Source organism: Camelus bactrianus, chromosome 8 (genome assembly GCF_048773025.1).
Source record: "Camelus bactrianus isolate YW-2024 breed Bactrian camel chromosome 8, ASM4877302v1, whole genome shotgun sequence".
Taxonomy (NCBI): Eukaryota; Metazoa; Chordata; class Mammalia; order Artiodactyla; family Camelidae; genus Camelus; species Camelus bactrianus.
In genome coordinates this window covers 8376287-8400153 of record NC_133546.1, presented here as the reverse complement: position 1 = coordinate 8400153, position 23867 = coordinate 8376287, and the positions used below count along the sequence as shown (strand labels likewise).

General features: G+C 41.3%; 1 protein-coding gene across 1 annotated transcript in view; it reads left to right on the top strand.

The window, feature by feature from the left end:
- The first annotated feature begins 1250 nt into the window (after window positions 1–1250).
- The window catches only part of TULP4 (TUB like protein 4), a 209443-nt gene continuing 186826 nt past the window's right edge, over window positions 1251–23867 (top strand). The window contains exon 1 of the mRNA XM_074368075.1: window positions 1251–1406. The gene's annotated coding sequence lies outside the window, so the exon portion shown is untranslated. The remainder of the gene's footprint in view (window positions 1407–23867) is intronic.

Sequence of the window (23867 nt, the reverse complement as noted above, 5' to 3'; positions counted from 1 at the left end):
ATTTTAGGGATGTTATTAAATATTGTTATCAAATAAGGCTCATATTAATATTTCTATCAAACACATTATACTTATGTGCATATGTACAAGGGACAAATATCATCGTTTAAAAATTAACTTTTTAAAAATTAAAAAATCTAGGCAGCACTTGCCAACATTTGTGAAATCGTAGGCATGGCATTTCAGAATTTAGACTCTAGTCCAACTCTTTTATTTTTTTCCCAACAACTAGAAATGCACAGAAGCAGGAATTATATATGAAGCTGAAGCTGATTTGAAAAATTTGGCAAACAGGCAAAATGGAAAAAAGTGTGGGACGCTTGCAAAGAGTGGCTGCTTTACTTTATATAGGGCACACGTTATGCCTCAAATCAAGGAAAGAAAGGATGCTGCTCTTGCCTACTTTAAAAAAACTACACATCTATGAACAGTGTCACAGAATCAGCAATGCTATTTCTGTGTACATGATGGAAAATGAAGGACGGATGAAGTTTCCGCTCCTAGCAGGACATCAATTTAATAGGTGGAAAAAGGCTGTGAATGCTTTTCTCTCCCGCGTGAGTTAAAATGACGCTCTCCGGTCTTTCCCCATTAGACCAACTGAAAAAGAGATACTATATCTGAGATCATACCATCAAAGACACTTCCATGACTGTCCTCATGGAGAGAAACGGTGGTTCATAGCACAAGCAAACATGTGCTTTCTTGTGGCTTTCAACTTAGCACACTATTGTGATTTCCACTTCCGGCTCAAATTAAGTTTGGACCGCATACAAATCGTTACATTACCGGGTGGGGAGGATTCCTCAAGGGAGCGGGGTTCAAACTGGACTAGTTACTAATTGTTTTCATTGTTGTCCACTGTGTATCTGCCCCGAGGCACGAGGACTGCCGGGTGTGCGTCTGGGCACACGTGTGTGAGAGTGCGTGAGCGCTTCTGTGAGTGTGTGCGCGTGCGAGTGTGTTCGTGGGTGCGAGTGTGCGGTGAGTGTGTGCTCGTGAGTGTGCAGGGGCTGGAGGGTCTGCTGAGTTGGGGGTTGCGCGCGTGGAAGCAGGCAGGTGGCGAGCTGGGCAGCAACTCCGGCCGGGGCCGAGCGCGAGCTGAGGGCGGCGGCCGCGACTCCAGCCCAGAGCCGGTGGGCGTCAACGGCCGGGGCGCGGGTCCCCGGGGGCGCGAGGGCGCGAGGCCGGCCGGGGAGGCGCCTGCCAGCCGCGCCGGGTCACGTGGCGCGGTCACGTGGCGCGGAGCCGGGCCCAGCGGCGGCGGCGGCGGCGGCTGAGGGAGGCGGAGACTCGGCCGAGACGCGGGGGGAGGCGGCGGCGGCGGCGGGGGCTGCTGGAGGCGGAGGCGGAGAGGCGCGGAGAGGCGCGGAGGAGCGCGGGGCCGCCGCCACCGGCGCCCGGAGGTGAGACGGGCGCTGGGCCGTTGTCACCGCCGCCCTGGCCAGGGCGCTGCCGTCCTCCCGCGGGAGGAGGCGGCGGGCCCAAACGCCGCCCGGAGCGCCCCCCGGAGCCGGGCCGGGAGCCTGTCCCTCGGGGCGGGCGCTCGGCCCCCAGCCCCGGCCGGGCCCCTCTGCGGGGCGCTGGCGGGGACGCGTCGGGCGGCCCCGGCCCGGGACGGGGGGCGTGCGCCGCGGGCCAGGCGGGAGGGCCGGTGCTCGGGCGGGGGGCGGCGGGCGGGCCGCCTGGGTGGGCTCTCCCAAGGGCGCGGTGGGAAGACGGTGGCCGACACCCGGGCTCCGGGCGGCGCTTGCTGCCGTTCAGCTGCTTTAGCCTTTTGTTTCAATGTCTAAGAAAATGGGGCGAAAGAAGAGCTCGGTGTGCGTGTGTGTGTAGATCAGGAGGCGTTTGGCTTGGAGCCATTTTTTCCCCTTAATTGTGGAGACAGAAAATCCCTTAAAACGGTTTCCCCAGAGAGACTGTGCTCCTCCTCTTCCTCCCCGGCGTCTGGACGGAGTGGATTTCCCTCCCGGCCTCTGCCCACCTTCTCGTCCTCCAGTCTGTCCCCCGCCCTCCTTCCCTTTCCTGCTGCCCCACCTCCGTGAAGCCCCCGAGCGAGCGGGGTGTCTGCAAAGCGGCCCGGTCACCTGTCGTGGCAGCTGCATGGAAATGCTGGCGCTTCTGCTGTCTGGTCTGAGCTGTTTCCTTGGGCAAATCACGGAGATTCCGCTCAGATTACCAGCCCTTCCTATTTTCTCTGAGCTTAAAAACAAAAGTGCATGATGCTGGTTCTAAAGTTTGACCTGCTCGGGCAATTAGTAGGGAGAGGGGTCTACTTTTTCCTGTCACACCACTTCAAGGTTGGAAGGGTGAGGGCCGTCTGGCTTTGTGGGAGGAAATGAGGGTGACACAGTCCAATCGGGGATGGATGTGACTTACCTGCTGAATTGCCATGGTGATCGAAAAGTCTTCTAACACTTTTCTGCTTGTGGACAGTCAGCTCCCCTTACAGGGAGCTGTCCCCTGGATTTCTCTGTTTGGGGTCTCTCCTCCTCTTTGTATTTTGCAGTGGTTCAGCAGCACCTTAAGGATACCCAGTAGGCAGGTTCTTAAAAAAGCACAGAGAACATCGTTTGTAAGGTTTTGAAGAATGTAAAAATTCATTTGGGGGTCCCTTTCTTTGTGCCTTTCCGTCTGTGTCCCAGGTTTCCATTTCTTGGAGTTTAGTTCTTGCAGGCAAGGCCACTAGGAATGGTGCTGTGGTCCCCAGGCCCCGCAGCAGCCGTGGCTGGGGTTTGGGCTTGTGATGGATGTGAAGTGACAGGGCATCTCGCACATAGCCACGCTGCAATCCAGAGACAGCCACCAAGAGTCCAGGTGGTCTGGTGGGGCAGTTTGGAAGCTCATCTCAAACTGCACAGTGATAGCTGCACTCAGTCTGGGAGGACCTCAGGCACCTTCCTTTATTTCTGGATAGTTTACTTTTGTGGAAATGAGTATATGAATAAATTGTGAATAGCTAAATCTAGTGTTTAGCTCCTCAATTTAAAGCATAATAATTTGTATGAGAGTTGTTAGAGGATGTGAATTTCCTTTGAGAATTTTAAGTGCTCTATTTTAGGAAGGGCTGTGAAAGTAGCAGTGTTGATTGGGGAGGTGGTGTTGACCTCTAGACTTAGAGGTATGTAGTACTGAGTTAGAGGGATCATATAGGGGAGATTTTTTTTTTTTAATAACACGGTGGAACTTTCTTTCTTTTATCGAGCATTTTATTTTATTTGGGGTTTTTTTTTTCCGTTTCTTTTTGGTGTGTCTGTGGGGAGGTAATTAAGTTTATTTATTTTTAGAGGCGGTACTGGGAATTGAACTGAGGACCCTGTGCGTGCTAAGCATGCACTCTACCTCTTGAGCTATACCCTCTCCCCCACAGTGGAGCTTTCTGACGTGGGAGAAGAGTAGAAAGCCAGGATTACTTACTGTGCCTGAGAAATAGTAACGTACTTACTACTGTATATTTTAAAACTGACTTGTTCATTTAGAAAAGATGTGCGTATCATATTGAACTTTCTAGTTTTCATATGGAGCTATGAGAATGGCAGGTTGATTATTCATACTTTTTCCCACCAAAACTCTGAATGGTAAAACATTTTTTTTTTAACCCATAAAAGGATACGTGGTACATGAAACCTATTTTACATTGAACCACCACACGTTGCTGCAGAGATCCCCAGTAATGAAAGAACAATAAAGAGACAGCAGCCTTCCTTCAGGCTGTGTTTCAGCCCTCTTGCTGGAGAGTGTGGAGGACAGAATGTAAGCCCAGGTTGTCTTTGGTCTTACTGCAGATTCACTGAGTATCTCAATTTCAGAAATGTTTGTTGAGTGCCTTCTATGCGCAGGGCTCAGTGAGGACATTGTTCTTCATCTGTTTCACTGCATTTACAGTATCAATTACAGTCTCTTTCCTGTTCTTTTTTGTGGGTGGAGAAAGATTGAAGATAGATTAAGTGGACCAACTATGCATGTGATTCATCAGATGCATTAAAAAACTGAGTAAAACTTTTGCTATGAAATGCTTTGATTTCGTTATTGCGTTGGTTCCTGTTCAGCACTCTATGAAGTGTTTTCAGTATTACCAAAAGCCTTCCCCAAATTGTACATTTGCCTTTAGGCTGCTGAGATTGCAGGGAATATGTGAGTGAAATTTCAAATTTCTTTTAATTTGTCTGGGATGTTAATTTAGTTGAGTAAATTTTAACATATTAAACATACTAAGTTTTTTATGATAAAATATACATAACAAAATGTACCGTATTAACCATTTTAAACTGTATAGTTCAGTGACGTTAAGTACATTCACATTGTTATGCAACTGTCACCACTGTCCATCTCCACAACTTTTTCATCTTCCTAAACTGAAACTTTGCATTTTATTTTATTAAACAGGAGCTTCTTATCCGCCCCCCCAATCTCTATGAGTTTAACTACTTTAGGTCCCTCATATAAGTGGAATCATATAGTATTTGTCCTATTTTGACTAGTTTATTTCACTTAGCGTAATGTTTTCAACGTTCATCCATATTGTAGCATGTATCAGAATTTTCTTTTTAAGGCTGAATAATATTCCATGTATGTACATACTACGTTTTGTTTATAAACCTTCTAAATTTTTACATACTAGTAGTGTTACCAGCTGAGGTAACTTCATGATGATCAAGTTCTGTCACTGGAAATCATAGATACCTTTATTTAATTAAAGTAGAAAATCAAATTAGTTATTATTTAATGCATAGTACCTTTTAAAAATATAGGACCCATGGGGGATAAAACTAGTATGTATGTTATATCCTTAACTGTGTCCTGTAATTTCCTTTTCACATGGATGGTACATCTTTCTGAAATTTGCAGCTGATGATGTTTTTGTTCCCCAGCTAATGTTACAGTGGTGGTGTATTTTGCTCTATGAAAGAGCATACAGGGCTCACCCTGATAGAGGAATGTTTGATTATTTCCCTTTATTTTCTACTTTCCAAAACATGAGTTGGCTAGTCAGCATTCTCTAGTGGTGATGGAGAAGGGGTCTTTTCTTTCCTTTTTTTCTTTTGAGTATCTTTATGAACTCCTCTATTTTAGCATATATGATGTGTTTTAGTCCATTTCAATATTGCCCTTTTGTTGCTTAAGTTGTTCTATCTCACACAGATAGAAGGTTGGCTCCAAGTCCTTATATGACATGCCTCTAGTTATCTATAGTAGCTTCCTCCCTTTCTGGTGTGACAAGATGTTCCGGGATCATCCTGTACCCTTCCTGTTCCAGGTTTGGAATCAGGGCAGATCATTTTTAAAAGGAAAAAAAAAGGAAAAATAAATGACCGATAAACAAAAACAAAATACTCAGTTTTACTAGTAATTAAACAAATGAAGTTAAAAGCAAAAATAAGATAACCATTTGCTATGAACTGAATGTTTCTCCCCCAAATTCTTATGTTGAAGCCCCAACCCCCAATGTGATGGGGTTTGGAGATCAAGTCTGTAGGAGGTAATTAGGGTTAGGGTGCAGCCCTCATGAAGGGATTGGTACCCTTATAAGAAGAGGCACCAGAGAACTTACCCACTTTCTTCTGCAGCACCCCATCCCCTGCCATGCACAAGGAAGAGGTCATGTGAGCACACAGTCAGATGGCAGCCCCTTATAAGTGAAGAGGAGAGGTCTCAAATGAAACCTACCTTGTTGGCATCTTAATCTTGGAGTTCTCAGCCTCCAGCACTGTGAGAAATAAATTCTTTTGTTTAAGTCACCACAGTTCATGATATTTTTATTGTGGCAGCCTGAGCCAAGACAATGGTGTCAGCCAACTAAGACACCATGTTTCAATTATTATATTGGCAATATAATTTAGACTCATTTCAGACCTTACTGGATGTGAAATACTTTGGTAAAGTTTAATATAAAGTATCATATTATTATGTTTACTTCTGGTATTCCTTCTCTTGGTAGTCTTAATATTTGGACATTTCCCAGTTTGGAATAGGAATAAGGATGGTGGTAATTCCAATGCTGGTGAGGATGAAGGGGAATGTGTACTCTTGGTCTTTGTAGAGGTATGAATTGGTGCACTTATTCTAAATAGCTACTATTAGTATCAAATGTAAAATTTGTGTAGCCTTTAACCCAGCATGTCCACATTTAGGAATTTATCCTAAAGAAATAATAGGAAAAATTAGCAAAAAGACGTGTACATAGAAAAGAACTAGTTCCTGCATGCAATTGTAAAGTAAATAACCTTAAGTAAGAAATTGGTTAAATAGATTATGGTACCTTCATTGCATGCGGCCACTGAAAATAATGACATGGATCTATATTAAACCACCTGTATAGATGCCCATTATACATTACTGAGTGAAAAAGAGAGATTTCGGAACCTTAGGCATAGCACTTAACATAAGCATAGAAAACGCTGAACACCTAGGCTTTGGAGGCCAAGAATCAGACCTTTGAGTATCTGGGCTTCAGGAACCACCTATCGGGTAGTCTGTTTCGGTGGTCTCAGAGAGCACGAACTGATTTCATTCTCATGTCATTAGATTCGGTTTTCCTGGAGAGAGAAGATGACTGGCCTCGTTAGGTAATTTGTCCACCCTTTGGTTGTGTGTGTGTGTGGTGTGTGTGTGTAGGATTGCCCTCATATGGAATGGAGGAGTCACGAGGTGAATTGGGGTGCTTTTAGCTAAAGAAAGGGAAGTCATTCCATGAAGACAAAGAGATAGTTGCCTGCTATACATTCAGTTAAAATTAAATAAATTTTTTGCTCAAAAACATTGAATTAACTACTGCACCTCTAATAAATTACTGAAAACTCTGATAACTGATAAACTTGGGTTTTCTTTTCCCTTTAACTTCTGTTTTTGGCATGTTAGCACCTACACCAGTGAATCAACTTTATTTGATTTCTTACTTTCATAGAAAATGATGGGACAAAACTAAAATTTTGGGTTATTCATGGATTTAAAAATTAAGCTATTTTCCCTTTAAATGTGGTTAATTCAGAATCAAATATATTTCTCTGATGTGAGTGAGTAGAAATAGAAGTCTTTGTACTTATGTCAAGGATACCCTCCTTTGAGAGAAAGTATTTTAAGAATAGAATTAAAAAGTAGTGTTTATGGAAAGCCTCCAATAGTAATGCTGTCGTAGGTTGTAGAATGTAGAAGTGATTCCATAGGTATGCAGAGGTACAGACTTGTTTGAACATCTTTCTCCCTGTTATTATTTTTAATCAAAAGCACAATTAGAGTCAAAATGGATGTGAAAGAGCTTTGAGAAAGGTAACACACATTACAATTTAAAATGGATGCTCATTTCTCAACTTTTTAAAGATTAAAGACTCAATTTAGACCTTAATGAATGTGAAGGATTTGGAAATGCATAGTGTAAGGTATTATGTTGTTATGATTACTTCTGCTATTCTTCTTTTTTGGGGTAGTCTTAATACTTGGACTTTTTCTCCTAGTTTGGAATGGGCAGGGTAGAGCCGTGGAGTTACAATTTTTGTTGTATCTGATCTGTTTGTGTCTGGTTAAGGCTAAAAAGGCCTTTTTAATGAATAATTTTTATGACAGAGTCTCAACCTTTACTTTTAAGTCTTAGCTGTTGATCCAACTAGTTACTGGTTAGGACACTAGGTTCTAAAGTCTCTTTGTATCTGCTTTCTAAGACTGTTGCTCAGTGTTTTCAAATTCCACTTAGATATAGACATGCCACTGGGTTCAGAATTTTTTCATCCAAACGACTTTTTCTTTGACCAGTTTCTTGCAAACAACAAAAGGAAGATTAGTTTAAACTTCTGAGGCAGTTACATCTGGTGTGTGTGTGTATGTGTAAGTAATTTTCAGGCAAGGGAAATTGCCTTTGTGTAGAACATATTTGTCCCCCTGCATAGCTTTCCTTCATCCTTGGCTGTTAGGAGTATATGGTACCATCCTGGGGAAACACATGGCATTGTTAATGACCGCTGTGATAAAATAGTGTCAGAGGTCCTCCATGAGAACAGGCTGGTTAGTACTGGGGCAGTTTTAACATTTAATACAAAAGTTGATCAGTAGTGATGTGCCATGTGCTGAGAATATACAGGATTATCTTCACACATAATCAGTTTCTCAAGCTTCAGACAACCCTCTTAGCCATAAGACCAGATGGGCAAATTCAGCTCCAGTGGTTAGAATATCAAAAGGTGCATCATAAGAAGTTAGGCTTATGCTGTGTATGAAAACGCTGGACAGCCGAAGCTGACATTTCAGGTGGCCATGGTTACTGTACAGAATTGTTAAATCATCAGAAAGTTATGTGTTAGCATCTGTCATGCTAGAGAAGGATGCCTTCAGAAAGTTGTATCTGGATTTAACTGTTCTGAGAGGGAGAAGTTTGAGGAGGTTGGATCATGGGAACAACCAGGTGGATGGCTGGTTAAACTCAGGTCACGTTTTCCAGCGCCTGCATGAGTTTGAACCCTTTTCGTTTTTGTGCTTTTTGTGCTTGCTGTCTTTTTACATTAAATGAGAAACCCGGTCTGTGTTTCCTCATAGGAAGTTAACTTTTCAGAATTTTCTGATACCTGAATGATGAAATAAATTCTTTATTATTTGAAATGCTTGGAATAAAACATAGAACTCTTAGTAAGACACAGAAAGCTCGCAGTCTGCTTGTTCCAGTAGTAATAACTTTTAATACCGTGACTGAGTGAGACTGAAAGTGGCACTCACACTGTTTTGCCTTTTTACCCAGCTTTGATTCTAAGGGACTCGGGAATAAACTAAGCAGTGTGGGATTGGGGTGCTGCCCAGAATCTATCCATTATAGCTTACTAGAGCAGCAGTTCTCAACCTTTTTGGATTTATGGCATCCTGTTTGTGTTTGATTTTGCATCTCCCTCCTCCTGACCATTCTTACGGCTGTGAGAGCCAGGTGTCTGTTATCAGTGGAGAGCAAAGTGCTGATATATGAAGTCCACAAATTATCACCATAATTCAGTTTTATCTAATTTTGTCAACCTTTAATTTTAACTAATCACTACCAAGCTTTTCTGGACCATTAACAGGCTGCATGATTACATTGCTGCATAGAATAGATTTATTTATGTTTTTGATCAATTAAATTAATGTTATTTTGAAAATTTTTGTGACACAGTACAGTGAATAGGATTTGTATCGTATGTGTATTTATGAGCAAGAAATGTGATAGAAAAACATTAAGTGCCATCAGAGGTCCCTCCTAGGCTAAAAATACTTTTCTTTACAGAGGCATATATAGAAGTAATAATGTTTATAAGGTACTCTGAAATCAGCCTTGTGTGAATTTAATGTAATAAGTTTATTGTAAATAAGTAGGGCAGCCCCAAGATTGACCCACGGCTCATAAATGGTGTGTTGTCTTTAGTTCTCAGAGCCTTGGGATATCACGTTGTCTTCTTCCCTTCCTTGGTTTTCTGTGATTTGCAAGTGTCATTGATCTCCTTCGCTGATTAACGATCATGGAAATGGAATCTCCTTGGCGGTTCACCCGTGTTCAGATGGTGAAGTTTTTCTCTTATGCTTGATGCAGAAAAATGTGTAGATGCTTGGGTGTGGGTAATTGACCTGTTTCTCTGGTATATGCAAGACAGCCAAACTTTTTGTGGGAGTACTGTCATGTGAAAGATAACATTGATCACTGGAAGTCAATTTAAGCCAATTACTTCACTCTTAATTTCAGCTATCCTCAAACCTTTCACTAGATGGTTAATGACTAGCACAGTTGGTTCAGTTGAATATCCTTTGGTGCTAATGAGCAGTAAAGTGGACCCAAGGTGAGATATTTGAAGAAGGAGGTGTGCTGGGGAGTCTGGACTCATTCACAAATTAGATCATGAATGAGCTTTGAGAAGTTAAGACTCGATTTAATTCTTCTCTTCATTTTGTCTTTACCTGGCCTTAAGTACTGTCTTAAGTAGTTAATGTTATTTTGAGAAGTGAACTATCTTACAGCATAGGAAACTCCAGGTAAGCAGGGCAGCAGAAATCTGCCTGAGGTTTTTGGAAGAAGATAATCTACTGAGATGCAAACTTTTAGCTCCTGAATTTTCAGTCCCATGGTTTTAATCATGGTCACACTACTCTGTGAAAAATATTTTGTTTCTTGACCTCTAGGTATTGTTCTATGTATGGAACTTGAATGTTCTTTTTGCTTCTTAATTTTAATATGATAGCATGACCAATATTAATTCTTGATGTGATTCTAACTCTGATATAATATAAACTGTATGTTTTGATATGTATGTGCTTGAAGTATATTCTCTTCAGATTCTCTGGTCCTCTTCTAAATTTAAAAGCACAGAAATAACAACCAAAAAATTACTAAGATAGGTTAGTTCTAATATAAACTGCTGAATTAGTTGTAATTGTAATTTATTTTAAGAAGATGCTTTTTTTTGAATTTGAGAGTCTTTCTAGAAATCAGGTAAGTGGGGCTCCAGGTGGGAGGTGACTGCCCACCTGTGGAATGCTTTTCTGCTTCCTTTTTTTCTGATTGGCTGGTGCTAAAATTTGAGTCTGGTTTTTACCTGCAAGGTCTTTGACACTCTAGTCGTTTCTCAGGACTCCCACTTCTGGTTATGGTTTGACCCGTTTTCACTATGGTGGGCACCAAGTAGGTAAGCTTGACATGCTGGGCTCATAAAGAAGAAGAGTCCTGGATTCTAGAAGGAGATTTTGGCTAGGAGTGGCCCAGCAAATTAAACAGAAGTTAGCTCCTTGTGGAGAAGGCTGCACTGAAGCTCTGCTTTCTCTAGCAGAGCCCCCGGTGTGGGGGATCAGAGGCAGTGGCTGAAATGAGAAAAAAACATGTGGTTCAAGAAGACTGAATTCAGGTTTGGACCTACTGATTTGAAATGTATGAAAACAGTTGTAGCAGACGAAGCACTTAGGCATGTGGAAACTTTTTAAATTTCAAAACTATAAAAAGTTTACTGTGTTATGTATATCAAACCCTTTTCTTGTGTGTATGGTATAAATATTTTCCCAGTTTGTGGGTTGCTGGTCAACTCCAGCTCTGTTCATGACGTATTTTGAAGTATAAGGTTTAAATTTTCTGAGTCAAGTCTATCAATCTTTTTTCCATAGTTTCTACTTTGATGGTTTGCTCAGAAAGTCTTTTCACATGAAGTGCTTTTTTTTCTTTTCTTATTCTCTTTTTTTAAGCAGACAAGTGTTTTAAACTTTTTAAAATAAGCTTTTATCTTGGGATAATTTTGAATTTACAGAAAAGGTATGAAGATAACTTTGTACAGAGAGTTCCCATAGACCCTTCACCCAGCTTCCTCTAATGTTAACATTCTAGTAACTAGAACATTTGTCAAAACTTAAAAGCTAACATTGGTGCCTTGTTATTAACTAAACTCTAGACTTCCTTCTGATTGCACCAGTTTTTTCAGTAATTTCCTTTCCCAGGGCACTGCACTGCATTAAATGGGTTTGGTTTTGAAGAGACAGGACCATGCGTGGCAGCGTGCCCTGTAGAGTACCCTGCTTGAAACCTCGCACTTGTGTGGAATGTGGCAGCTTTGTGGTTTACAGAATCCTTTTACACACGTGTAATTTAGATGGAAAATATTCTTGTGCATCGGTCTCATTAGGCACACCTGCCCCTAGGAAGCATGTGTCTCAGCAGTGGCACTGTTCCACGTACGTGTGACCACAAGGAGCTTGGGCACAGAAGTGCCTCCCACATTGTCCAGCTGCCAGTTGCTGCCTCTGTTTTTCCTGCGTTGTGATTACTTAAGATGTCCTTACTCTTGCAGTGTTGCCTCCTTCTTCTTTTGCCTGGACCGGAGTGGAAAATCATATGTTGTTGATTTTTAAGTCTTGGAGGGAAGGGCACCCTCACTGTGAGGAAGCGTTTTAAGTTCCTCGACTTCAGAGTAAGCACAGCATATGACTGCTTTCTCCCTCCAGAATCTTGGTGTTAGGCACGGGCAGTCTTCTAACTTGATTGCCCAAATGAAGCATGTTGTATCTAATAAGAGAAAATGTGGTTGGCGTAGATAAGTGCGTGTCCTACTCTTTGGGTGGGTTTGAGAATCTCTGTGGCACGTTCCCCATCTCCACCCCCACCTCCACTGTAAGCGGAGACAGATGAATGAAGAAAGAAGTGGGGAAGGCAGACAGGAGATTAGGTAGAACACAAGCCATTTTGAGTGTCTTCAAGGCCACATTGCCAATAAAAACAGCACCAGCAGGGAGGCCGAAGATGCCTCTGCATAGACTGTCTACGGGCGTCGCGACGCACATGTGTTCGTTGGGCTGAGCGTTCTCACAAGGAACCACTAGCTTTTACTTGTGCATTTAAATCAGTCTTCCCTCTCCTCACTGAAAACACTTACATTTTCTTAACCTTTTCTGACTTGTAAAGCACCACCATCCTGCCTTTCGGGAGAGCAGTGAGATTGTGATAGCTGTGCCTGCCCGAGGGTGCGGGAGCAGCGGACGAGCCAGGACCCTGGGTTTGGTGTTGGGCCGGCCCGCAAGGCAGCGTCTGTAGGGTTGTTGCACCCACCGCAGCTCTCAGAGTCGGTAGGTCATATGGGAAAGCCGCCCACCAGGTCACAAGGAAATCAATAGAAATACAATTTTAAAAGCAGATGCCCATTAGTAGATTATACGTGCTTCATTTTGGCCAAACAGGAGTCATCCTTTTTCTTTTTTTGGAGATGTCTTTCTCAGTGGCTTTTTCCACTGCAAGTTGCAGCTGTGATCATTACTTTTACAAAGCCTCTTTCCGCATCTGCCGTTTTATTAATGGTCTTCACAGCAACCTTGCACATTATGTCAAGCATATTTTTTTTTGTTTTATGAAAAAACTGAGGTCAAGGGTTTGTACATAGTCACATAACTGAGCAGAAGCTTTGGGATTTGAGTCCACACCTGCTGATTGAGAGTCCCGCATTCCTTCTCTTACCCCCTTGTTTGCGTTGTAGCCTCCCCTGCGGGCTGGGGCTGCCAGTTTTATAGATGCACCATAGGCAAGGCTAGTGGAGGTTTGTTCTTATACGGTGTTGACAACCAGAGCATATACCCCAGATTGGTAACCATCTGACCCTATTGAGTGCATATCTAACATCTAACATATCTAACATCCTTTCTTCCCTTCTTAATGGAATTCGGGCTTTGTTTAGGTATCTTCCCCTTCTCCATGTACTGTGGGAAGGTGATCCAAGCCCAGCACAGGCTAAGTCCTGATTTGTCTCTGCCAGTCATACTGGTGCCGCTCACCATCGTGACTGTTAGTAGTAAGCAGGTGACCTAGTTCTGGTCTGCCAAGAGGTTCTGGAAAACTTCTCAACCTTAAAATCACAATACTAGGAAAGAGAATCCTTTTCCTCAAGTATTGCCATGTTGGATGTGCTGTCTGGAACTGTTAACAGCTGCATTGCTACAGTCTGAACATGAAGCCCATGCAGGGAAGAGGACAGAGCCAGGAAAATAGCAGAAAAAACTCCTCAGAGCCTAGCACTCATCAAAGCCTTTGGACTTGTGGTGTGAAATAAATTTCCTTATTGTTTAAGGCGACCTGAGTTGAGATTATCTGTTACTTGCACCCAAAGACATGCTGATTCATTCATTCATTCATTCATTCATTCATTCCAGGAGGGAGCAGTACAGGGTATAAAGGTGGGATCTGAGGGTCAGAGATGGCACCCTGAGGGACTGCAAAGGCCTTAGTGAAAGAGGCTCTTTTTGTTCTGGGCCTTGTGTCTCATGTTTAAGGATTTTGGTCTTTATTGCAAGAGCAGGGCCATTGAAGTGTTCATTGCTGGACAGTGGCAGGAGCACAGTGAGCTGTAGTTAATTTAAGCTGCCCCTGCTAAAGAAAACTTTGGCTTTACATTCCAGAGAGTCACATTTGATCTGCTGAGCAGGCAAGGAGCAGTCAGTGGTTAAGGCCCTGGTGGTTAGCAGGCATGTCCACAGAGCACAAAGGAGCATCTCTGCTTGGAATCTGATGAAATAAAAAATCTATTTTTCCTTTTCTTCCTTCTTGACAGTATATAAATATGTGTGTGTGTGTGTGAACATATATACACACATACATATACTCACACATACACGCTCACAGAGGCAGCTTTCAGGTTTTCTGATTTAGGCATAATTTGTGAACAGTCATTTTCTTAGTGTTTGATCATTTAACTTAAAAACTGCAGCAAAGAAATCTGTGTTGGGGTTGTAAAGACAGGATAGAAGGCTTCAGTATAAATAAAGTTTTAAGGATGCTTTAATGTATCGGAAATTGAACTTTTAGCATCTCCAGAGGTTTTTCGCCAGGTTTGATGTAATAAGATCTGCTCTGATTCTCATACATATGGATGTATTAGAAAACTGGATTACATCCCAGTGTAATCAGGCGGGGAACCAGCCTGAACTGCAGAGTGGAGCTGCAACGAAAGCTGCAGTGTTCCTGTAATCATATTAGGATACGATGTGGTCCCTCCCTATGTTTATTAATTAGTGGAGTTGTAATGAGACTTCCCCCCCATGCTTTTAAGGATGACGATCAGTGGGCATCTGGGCGGGATTTTAGTTGTGTTTGGGAGCCTTCTGCGTGCAGGTGGGAGGGATCAGTGTTTCAGGTGGTGGCAGGTGAGTCTCCCGCCAAGTTGGCATAATGGGAACAGGACTCTTCTGGGCTGCCATCTGTTTGTGGCTGATAGGAAACCAGCAGTGAGTTCTGAGGAGTTTATGTTGAAATACTTAGGAATTAGTAATGTTAAGACCGTGCTGATCCGGTATTAGGAGGTGGGGGAAAATGGACTGTGTGGACTGAGCTTTCGTCACTACTAATTTTAGGAGATGACTGCCTGGGTTCAGCAGTCCCCACTCCCACCTCCTCAAAACCACAGCTCTTTTCTGCCCACTGAAACTTCCACTCAAGTCACGCAGTTCTGTACTGAGTTGCCTATGGCAAGGGGACATGTTATTTACAGGACTGTCACAGGTAACACCGTGCATGGTGTTTGTCATTGAGTGAGGGGGTTTAGTTTGTCTCTGTGACTCTTGATTCATAATTTTTTTTGTTGTTTTACATTGCGGTAAAATATACATAACAAAATTTATCATTGTAGCTGTTTATAAAGTGTGTAGTTCAGTAGCATTAAGTACATTGATGTGTGACTATCATGATGGGTCATATTTTAACCAGGTACTTTGGCATACTTAATAGTGGTTGCTTCTTATCTCTTTACTATATATATATATATATATATATATATATATATATATATATATATATATATATATATATATATATATATATATATATATAAATAAAATGAGCATGCTCTGTCTAACTGATGTCCTTTTGCTTTTTAAGCTGGGATTTACTTCCCTTTTGTACGGGAGTTGACTCGGTGGAGGTGCTGCGCCCCTCCTTCTCTGGGTCTGGTTTGTTGTTCTTGCACCTGGGAAGCTCTGCTCTCCAGGCACCATGCTTTTTGATGGTATCCTGAAAACTGTTCTGCCTTTCCTGTATTATACTTTAAAGCAAGGATGTGGAATAGAAAATAGCTCACTTCCCTTTTAACCTACCATTAGTTGGTAGGTTAACTAGAGGAGTTGACCTCTGGTGGCCTGGTGAGATGCATGAGGTTGGAGTTACCCCGCTGAACCCCTGCCACTGAAGCAGGTTCTCTTTCTGACTTGCAGACCGTGCTGGGTTCCATCTACCACCTGCAGGCTTCTGTCTTGCCTCTTTCAAGACAATCAACAGAAAAGACTGTAGAGCCCTCTTTTAGTTAGGGGACTCTGGATTACAAGTAAAAGAGACCTAACTGAACTCACTTACACACAAAAGGCACTTTATTGGAAGGATTCTAGGCTCCCTCCTGGAATCTCTGCTGGGACATAGCTGAGCTTCAGGCTGGGACCCAGACACGGAAACACTCTAAGGATTGGCCTGGGAAGCTGTTTTCTCTCTATGTCCTGTCTCTTAGCTTCCGTCAGTGCTTCTGAGTTCTTCTTCTCTGTTTTGGACCAGCACCCTCTACTCCTCGATCCAGGTGGCAGAACATGGCTGCCAACACCCTTGTTTTTCAGGTTATGATCTGAGTGTCCAGAGACTTATTTTCTCCATTCCAGAATATTCTGGGAAGGACTGATGAGCAGTCGTAGATGATGGTGACTCCATGGTAGCTGAGGGGAGGATGGAGCAGTTAAAGAGGTCTGTTGAGATTGAGCAGAATGGACATCTCTGCTACCGGGACACCCCTAATTGTTAACAGTTATGCACGGATCCAGGCTGTGAAAGCACCTAATAGACTTTGCATTAGAATTTAAATCAAAACAATAAAACCCAAAACGAAACCAAAACCAAATGCTTCCACTCAACAGAATACCTAGCAAAAAATCCAGTAAGTTGAGGAGATGAACCTGCTAAACAAATTCTGGAATTACCTTTTTTAAGATTAAATTTCCTTTTTAGTGAAATAAATTATAGCCTATTTTTATGTCAGCATTGTTTGAACTCAGAGAAATTTTTGCCGAAGTTTAATTAAGCAGGGTAGCTTGCTGTGGGAGATATATTCCTGAAAACCTGAGTATAAATAAAATATTTAAAATTATATTTTAAATGCACAGGGAGAGCTTGCTATCATAAGGAATCCTTCTGTAAATGTTTTTCTAAAATCCAGTCATTCAGCTTTGTAAATTTGAATCTTCCTGTGTCATATTCACCCAAATCAGGGTGTACCAGGGGCTTGTCTTTCCTTGCTGTTATTATCTCTTCAGGGTCACTGGTTTACTGGCACATTGCACACTCCACTCATTTCTGAGGTTGTGAACAATAGCATTTCCTCTTTTAGTTGTTTGGTTACTCACATAGATCCTCTGTATGAATTTGAGAGCCCTCTATGAGTTGGAATTAAATTGGGATTGAATGCTCTCTCTGAATTGTGAAGCTATATGCAGTAATCCAGGGAGATTTGAAAGCATCACTTAGAGATTGCAAGATTAAGATAGAACAAGTCTGATAATTCTGGGAATTAGTGCCATTTGAGAACTTGGGAATTTGTCATTTTCTCAAATGCACAGGATCTATTGTGTTTGCCCATCAGTTGTAAAGGTGATTTATTACCCATTTGACTTATTACTGCATTAAAATTAAGTCTCAAACTGGTTTCCCTCTTCAGAAAGTGTGGACTGTGTCGAGGTATGAGACATTACTGGCCTTAGGGGAGGGGAGGAATCTTGCCCCAATGGAAGACACACTCTGGAAGGCTGCTCTACCTAAGATGCTCCTCACTCTGCTAAGTTTCCTGCCTTCAGAAGGACAGGAAGCATTTATTACTGCTTTAAAGGATGTAAGAGCCACTGGTATTCTAAGATAGTGCTGAAGAGCCCTGCTGGTGAGTGAATGAAAATGGAGGGGGTGCTGCGTGTAGGTTATGGGAAACCTTTTGTTCCCTGTGATCTTTCTCCTCTTCTCGGGCCTCTTTCCACACACCACGGGGATGCCCTGAAATGTCATGCCTTAAATAGAATGCCTCGAACCGTACCTTTCTCTCAAAAATGCAGATCTGGGGAGCTCTGAGGACTGAGGAGACTTGGTGCCTTCAAAGTGACAAGTTAGAAGTAATAGTGTAAAATCAGAAAAGCATATATGAGGGGGCTAATTTCATGTGGTGCCTTATGACAGCCCAGAAAAAAATCGAATTAGTATTGTAAATTTGACAAGGCAAAACCTTTTAGTTTATAAAGTACGTTACATTCTTCAGAGCATATTTATAAACGTCACCTTGGGTCTTTCTATTGTTGTCAGTAAAGGTGACAAAGACTGGGGCAGTAGTGTCCCCGTTTCTAGATGGGAAGCATTCTGGGAGAAGCTGTGCCCCCTGCTGTCTCCCCACCACCAGCCGGAAGGGACCACAGGAGCTTTCTTCTGAGTCCTGGTCAGACTCTTTCCCTAGTTCACTTTTTCTGACCCTCCTTTTAAAAAAAACTATTTGATGATAACTTTATTTAGAGCCCAGGCTTCCCCCACAAGAGTTGAGGTGGCTTAAAAGTAACAACTGAGAAGGATTATGTTGACAGAAAATTTTGGCTCAAGTAAGGCAAATACTTGTTTTCTTCTTATACTTTGAAAATAAGGATAAGAGGAAAACTGAGTAAAATTAAATCCACTCTGTGAGCTCCCCACCAGTTGTTAGGTGACTGCACAGCCCTCAACCGTTAAGCATATAAAAACCTTTTCCTTGCCCCAAATTTAGGCTTGTACGAATGGAGAAAGGAGTAACACATGAGGGAGCTCTGCGGTACAGACACCTTAGCTTTGCTCTTTTGGTATCATACTTAGTGTGTCAATTTTTGATGTCTTTATAAGTTTAAGCACATAAAACAGCAGTGTGTTACAATACATTGATAAAACGGTAGAAAATCACCTTTGGTCTCCACCATTATGGTAACTCTTAAGCATAGCATTCTTTTGAATTCTTTTCTCAGATACAGTTTTTTCATAGTTACAATCAAGACTACAAACACCTTTGTATATTTTTGAAAATTTAACATAGCATAAGCATTTTTCATGTTTCTATAAGGTCTTTATAATTATACTTTTTTATTGCAACAAAATATATATAACATATAATTTACTGTTTTAACCATTTTAAAGTGTATAATTGAGTGGCATTAAGGACAGTCACCTTATTGTGCAACCATTACCACCATCCATCTCTAGAACTTTCTGTCTTCCTGGACTGAAACTCTGCACCCAGTAGACAATAATTCCCTGTTCCCTGCCCCGGCAGCTACGCTTTTTCTTTCTATTTCTGAGTTTGACCACTCAAAGTACCTCATTATATTCACTTATAGTGAGCAAATCATATAGTGATATAAGTGGATATAAGAGGTACCTTCAGTAGTCAAACTCACAGAGATTTTGTCAAGCTATAGCATTTGTCCTTTTGTGACTGGTTTATTTCATTTAGTGTGATGTCTTCAAGGTTCATCCATGTTGTAGCATGAGTTAGAATTTCTTTCCTTTCTTAGGTGAGTAATGTCCCATTGCATGTATATGCCACATTTTCTTTATCCGTTCGTCTGTCAATGGACACATGGGTAATTATATTTTTTGGAGATTGTATAATATTCCATCAGGTAGATGAGTCATAATTTTTTTTGTGTTTGACTTTTACTGGGCCTTTGGGTTGCTTCTGTTTAAGGGCTATTTTAAGATAAAGATGTAATAAATATTGTTTTTGGCTTTAAAAATCTTTTTATTTATTTTTACTATTTTTGGGGGAGGTAATTAGGTTTGTTTATTTATGTTTAGAGGGAGTACTGGGGACTGAACCCAGGACCTCGTACATGCTAAGCATGTGCTGTACCACTTGAGCTATACCCTCCCCCTTCTTTTTTTTTTAATCCTTCTGGGTTATTTCTTTTGAATGGATTATACAAATACTGATGTTCAGTTTTGTTTGCTATTTACTGCGTTAGGATTTAGGCTGAACTTTTGGGTGAAAATAATTGAGATGTATGCTAAAAACAAAAAGCATTGCTCTGTGTTTTGAGTATGACTTAATTGTAATGAGAAAGGGCCAGCTAAAGTATTCTTACTCCCTCATCAGCAGAGTGCCTCCTCGTGAGAGAGCACGGTGCAGTGGTTTACAGATGTCAGAAGTGACTGATGTTTCAGCAGTTGAAGAACTGATTTCAGGACAGTATTCAAGAAGAGTCTGTGGGCTGATTAAAAGAGTATCACATCTTCAAAAATTAGTCCAATGCTGAGACTATGATCTTTACAAGACCTAGTGGCCACACTGGGGGAAAATTGGTATCTCTGTTCCTGTGTTAATTATTATGGATCGTTGGTAGTCTATAAATACAGAGCTGGAGTGAAACATGTGATTTGTGCCCTCAGAGATGTTGCATCCAAGTTGTCATGCCAACATGTCCAACAAAACCAAAAGAACTCAGTGATAAGAGAAGTCGGCCTGGGATCCTACAGAGTAAGCAGGGGCAGACTTCACTTGCTTTTTAAATAGTTGTCAGACTGAGAGGAGGGCAGGCCTTATGAGGATTCCAGAAGAGGGTGTTCAGTTTGATTTTCTGCCCTCGCTCCTGCTTCTGCTGTTCTGTCAGGCCTCTGTGTGCAGTTCGTGGCCATCTAACAGTAAGTCTTTCGGTCGCTGGGCAGCTTCACTCCTTTGCCAGGCTCATCTGCACCCATTTCCAGGCAGCTCATTGCTCCGGCATCCCGCGTGGACTAGAGTGTTGTTCCCCTGCCCATGGATGCGTGCATGGAGGCCACTGTGGTCTCACTGCCCCAGTGTAGATGGCTGTTCTTTGGCCGGACGTTACCTAAAGCCCTACAGTTGAGGGTTATGTGCTTGCCTTTGCCAGGCTGAATTTAAGGCTCTTTGGTACTTTTCTATCAGTCTAACCCCATCTGCTTTATGTCTTTTACAAATTCCTCACGGCCCTGTCAGTGGTGCCCACTGTCTGCTTTCTGCAGTTTTTTTTTAATGTTACTTTAACTATTTGATCATTTTTAGGGAGCTTGGAAGAGGGATTAGGTAAACACATAAGCTTATTCATCATCTTGAATTTATTCTTGTGTATTTTGTTTTCCCATTTTGCTGAACTCTCGTAGTACTAATTTCCTTCAATTCTGTTGTTTTCCAGATGGAAAATTATATTATTTATAAATAAGGATGATTTTTGACTCTTTCCATTTTATATGACTTTTTTTTCCCTGTCATAATGCACTTCCTGGAATTTTTAGAGTGATGTTGAATAACACTGATGGTGGGAATCTTTGGCTTAATCCTCACGTTAGTCAAGCTGCCTTTAGTACTGTTGGTTTTGGTCGCTTTTTGCATATTGCCCAATTGCTGTCTGGAAAGATAGGCTGGTCTTGAAGTGTGCATGTCAACTACATGCTCACCAATGATGTGACCACAGTCTTGACAAGGCTCTTCCTAATCTATGGTTCTGTCATTTTAACATTAAATTTGGGTTTGGTCATTGGTTATTTCCTCCAGAAATACTGGAATCCATGAGGATGGTCAGAGTTGGCCTAGATTCATACATCGTTTTGTTCTCGTAAGTACTTACACACAGCTTTCCCTCCCTATTCCAAAGCAGCGTGGGTGTGGAGTGGAAATTGCTGTTGTTAATCCTGGCATCACAGTTTGGTGAAAGAAGTTATGGGCCTTGGAGTCAGATATCAAATCTTAGCCCTATCACTAATAAACTAGCCTGGTGATTTTTGATAAGCTTAACTTAAACTCTTTGAGCCTTGGTTTAATCATATGTGAAGTATGGATTTTGCTATATCACAGGGAGACTGTGGGTGTGGAATAAGATGCAAAGGGAGCCCTGAGTGCAGGAATCATTATTTCTTGCTCCTTGCCTCATCTCTCTAGTGAGTTATTAACATACTAAGGCCATTCAGCAAGAATTGTCCAGGATTTTGGTAGACTTTAATTTTAATCAGAGATACTTTTCCCCTCTGTGATTTTGTCCCTAATTTTCCAGTTGAATCAGGTTGAATCATTCTTGTTTTTACATATCTTTTCAATAATTTATTTCAGATTTTTAAATTGCTTAATGGGTGTAATATGAATAAAATTACAGCAATGTCTAGCATTTATTGAGCAATTATAACTATGTGGCAGGCAGGTAATTAAAGTACTTCACATATATTTATTTAATCTTCCCAATAGTCGTACTTCATAGGAAACTGAGGCTCAGAAAGGTCACCCATCTTGGGAGTGTGACCCAGGCTGCGCATCCTGGCAGTCTGACTCTGGAGCTGCTGCCAGCTGCTGCCACCACAGGACTGCCATCCTGGTCTTGAAGGGTTTGTTCCTTTATTCTGTGTTTCCAAAGCCCATTCTAGTGTTTGTATGTATACATAATATAGAAAAAAATCTTAGTTTTTGAAAAGGCTGATTATTATGAAGTTAGATAGCAAGTGTGAAATATAGAGCATTCATATATATTGAATATGTTAATTAAAATCTGTGACGTTAAGACTTTTTCCTTACCTAGGCAGTATAATTTGCTTTATCTCCCTGGAAATTGCCACTCAGAACTGAACCCCTCTACTATATCTCTAGAACCTTGGTTTAATTTTGTCCTAAATTATTAAAAAATAAAGTCTTCAATATTGGGATATTCTTAATTTTTTATTATAAAATATACATAACATAAAATTTATCATCTTAACCATTTTTAAGTTGCAGTTCAGTGGTGTTAAATACATTTATAATGTTGTGTAACTGTGACCACCATCCATCTTTATAACTTTTCATTTTGTAAAGTTGAAACTCTGTACCCATTAAACAGTACCCTCTGCCAAGCTTCTGTCAACCACCGTTCTACTTTCTCTCTCTTGACTAAACTAAATAGCTCATATATGTGGAGTCATTGAATGTTTGTCTTGTTGAGACTGGCTTACGTCACTTAGCACAGTGTTCTTGAGGCTCATCCATGTCATAGTGTGTGTCAGAATTTCCTCCCTTTTTTAAGACTGAATAACATTCCATCATGTGTACATACCACATTTTGCTTATCCATTTATCTGTTGATAGGCACTTGGTTTGCTTCCCTGTCATTATTTGGACAGTTTTTTTTTTTTTTTTTTACAATGACGAGTATTTAATATTGTTGTTTATAAATCGTGGAATGTAGATCATTCACATCATTAAATTTAAAATAAACCTACATATATATGTATGTATATATGTCATTATATGCATGAATTGTGTGTTTACACATTTCTCCCCTAGAGACCTGTTGTTAAACATTTACCAGCCTTACTCTGCACCGGCCTCCCACCACAGCAGGTATAATTCTCAGCACTTTTCCGTATGTTCCCTGATCTCTCTCACTTCCTTGCTATTTTATTTGGACAAGTATAGCACTTGTCAGTATAGTGCTTGACAGTAAATTCTCCTTCCTTTGGCTATGGTTTAGCTCTCTTAGTTTTGCTCTGCTATTGCACCATTTTCGTAGGATCCTGAACTGGCTTTACATTGCCAGGGATCAGTCATTCAATTAAGATTCTCTCAGCCCTGCCCCAGTATACTTTGTTGGCCCTTGGTAATAGCATATATCTTGTTATGTTGAAGTTTCTCTGTTTGGCCCATCTTCTCCCACTATGCAGGGAGCTCCTCAGGGCAGGGACTGGATTTCACTGAACTTCTCAGTGCTAGCCCCCAGCTGAATGCCTAGGCCTGGGTGCTGGGTAGCCAGTGGACATTTCTTATTTGAGTGTCCATTGGCTGCTTTCCTCTTTTCATATCTCACTTTAGACTCTTGCAGCTAAAATTAACACACATCATCTATTGATTTGATGCTTACCTTTTTTTAAGCCTTCCTAAGCTTTCAAAATTTCTTCCTGAAATTCTGGATTCTTCATGGATGAATTAGAGGTAATTTTTTACCCCAGTCTCCATTCTGCTTAAATGTGGCATCTTTTGAATTTGCCTTCACTTTTGTCTTAGAGTTTGTATGCCAGCCTGTTGTAAACATAAATGTAATTGATTTATTTAATAAAAGCAGTAGTCTCTGCTCTGTCTTAGTTTCTTTATTTTTGTATTCAGTTGTTGTTTTTCATGTAATCAAGAAAAAATTTGAATCCTCATCAGGTGGGTAGCTATTTTGGTCCAGCTTCCTCAGGGTGGTGTCACAAGGTATTGATGAGGAAGGAAGGGCAGAGAAACATGTCACTCACATATACTTTGTCTCTTTTAGCTCAGAGAGATTTTTTAAAATTGTATTGCCCTTTAGAAATTTTGAAGGGGTAGCTTTGATCCAGGTAACTATCCTCCCAAAGTAAAATAAAATGTTCTGAAAACTTGGATTTGAAAGTTAGAAAGCACTGAGAATGAATCTGTGCT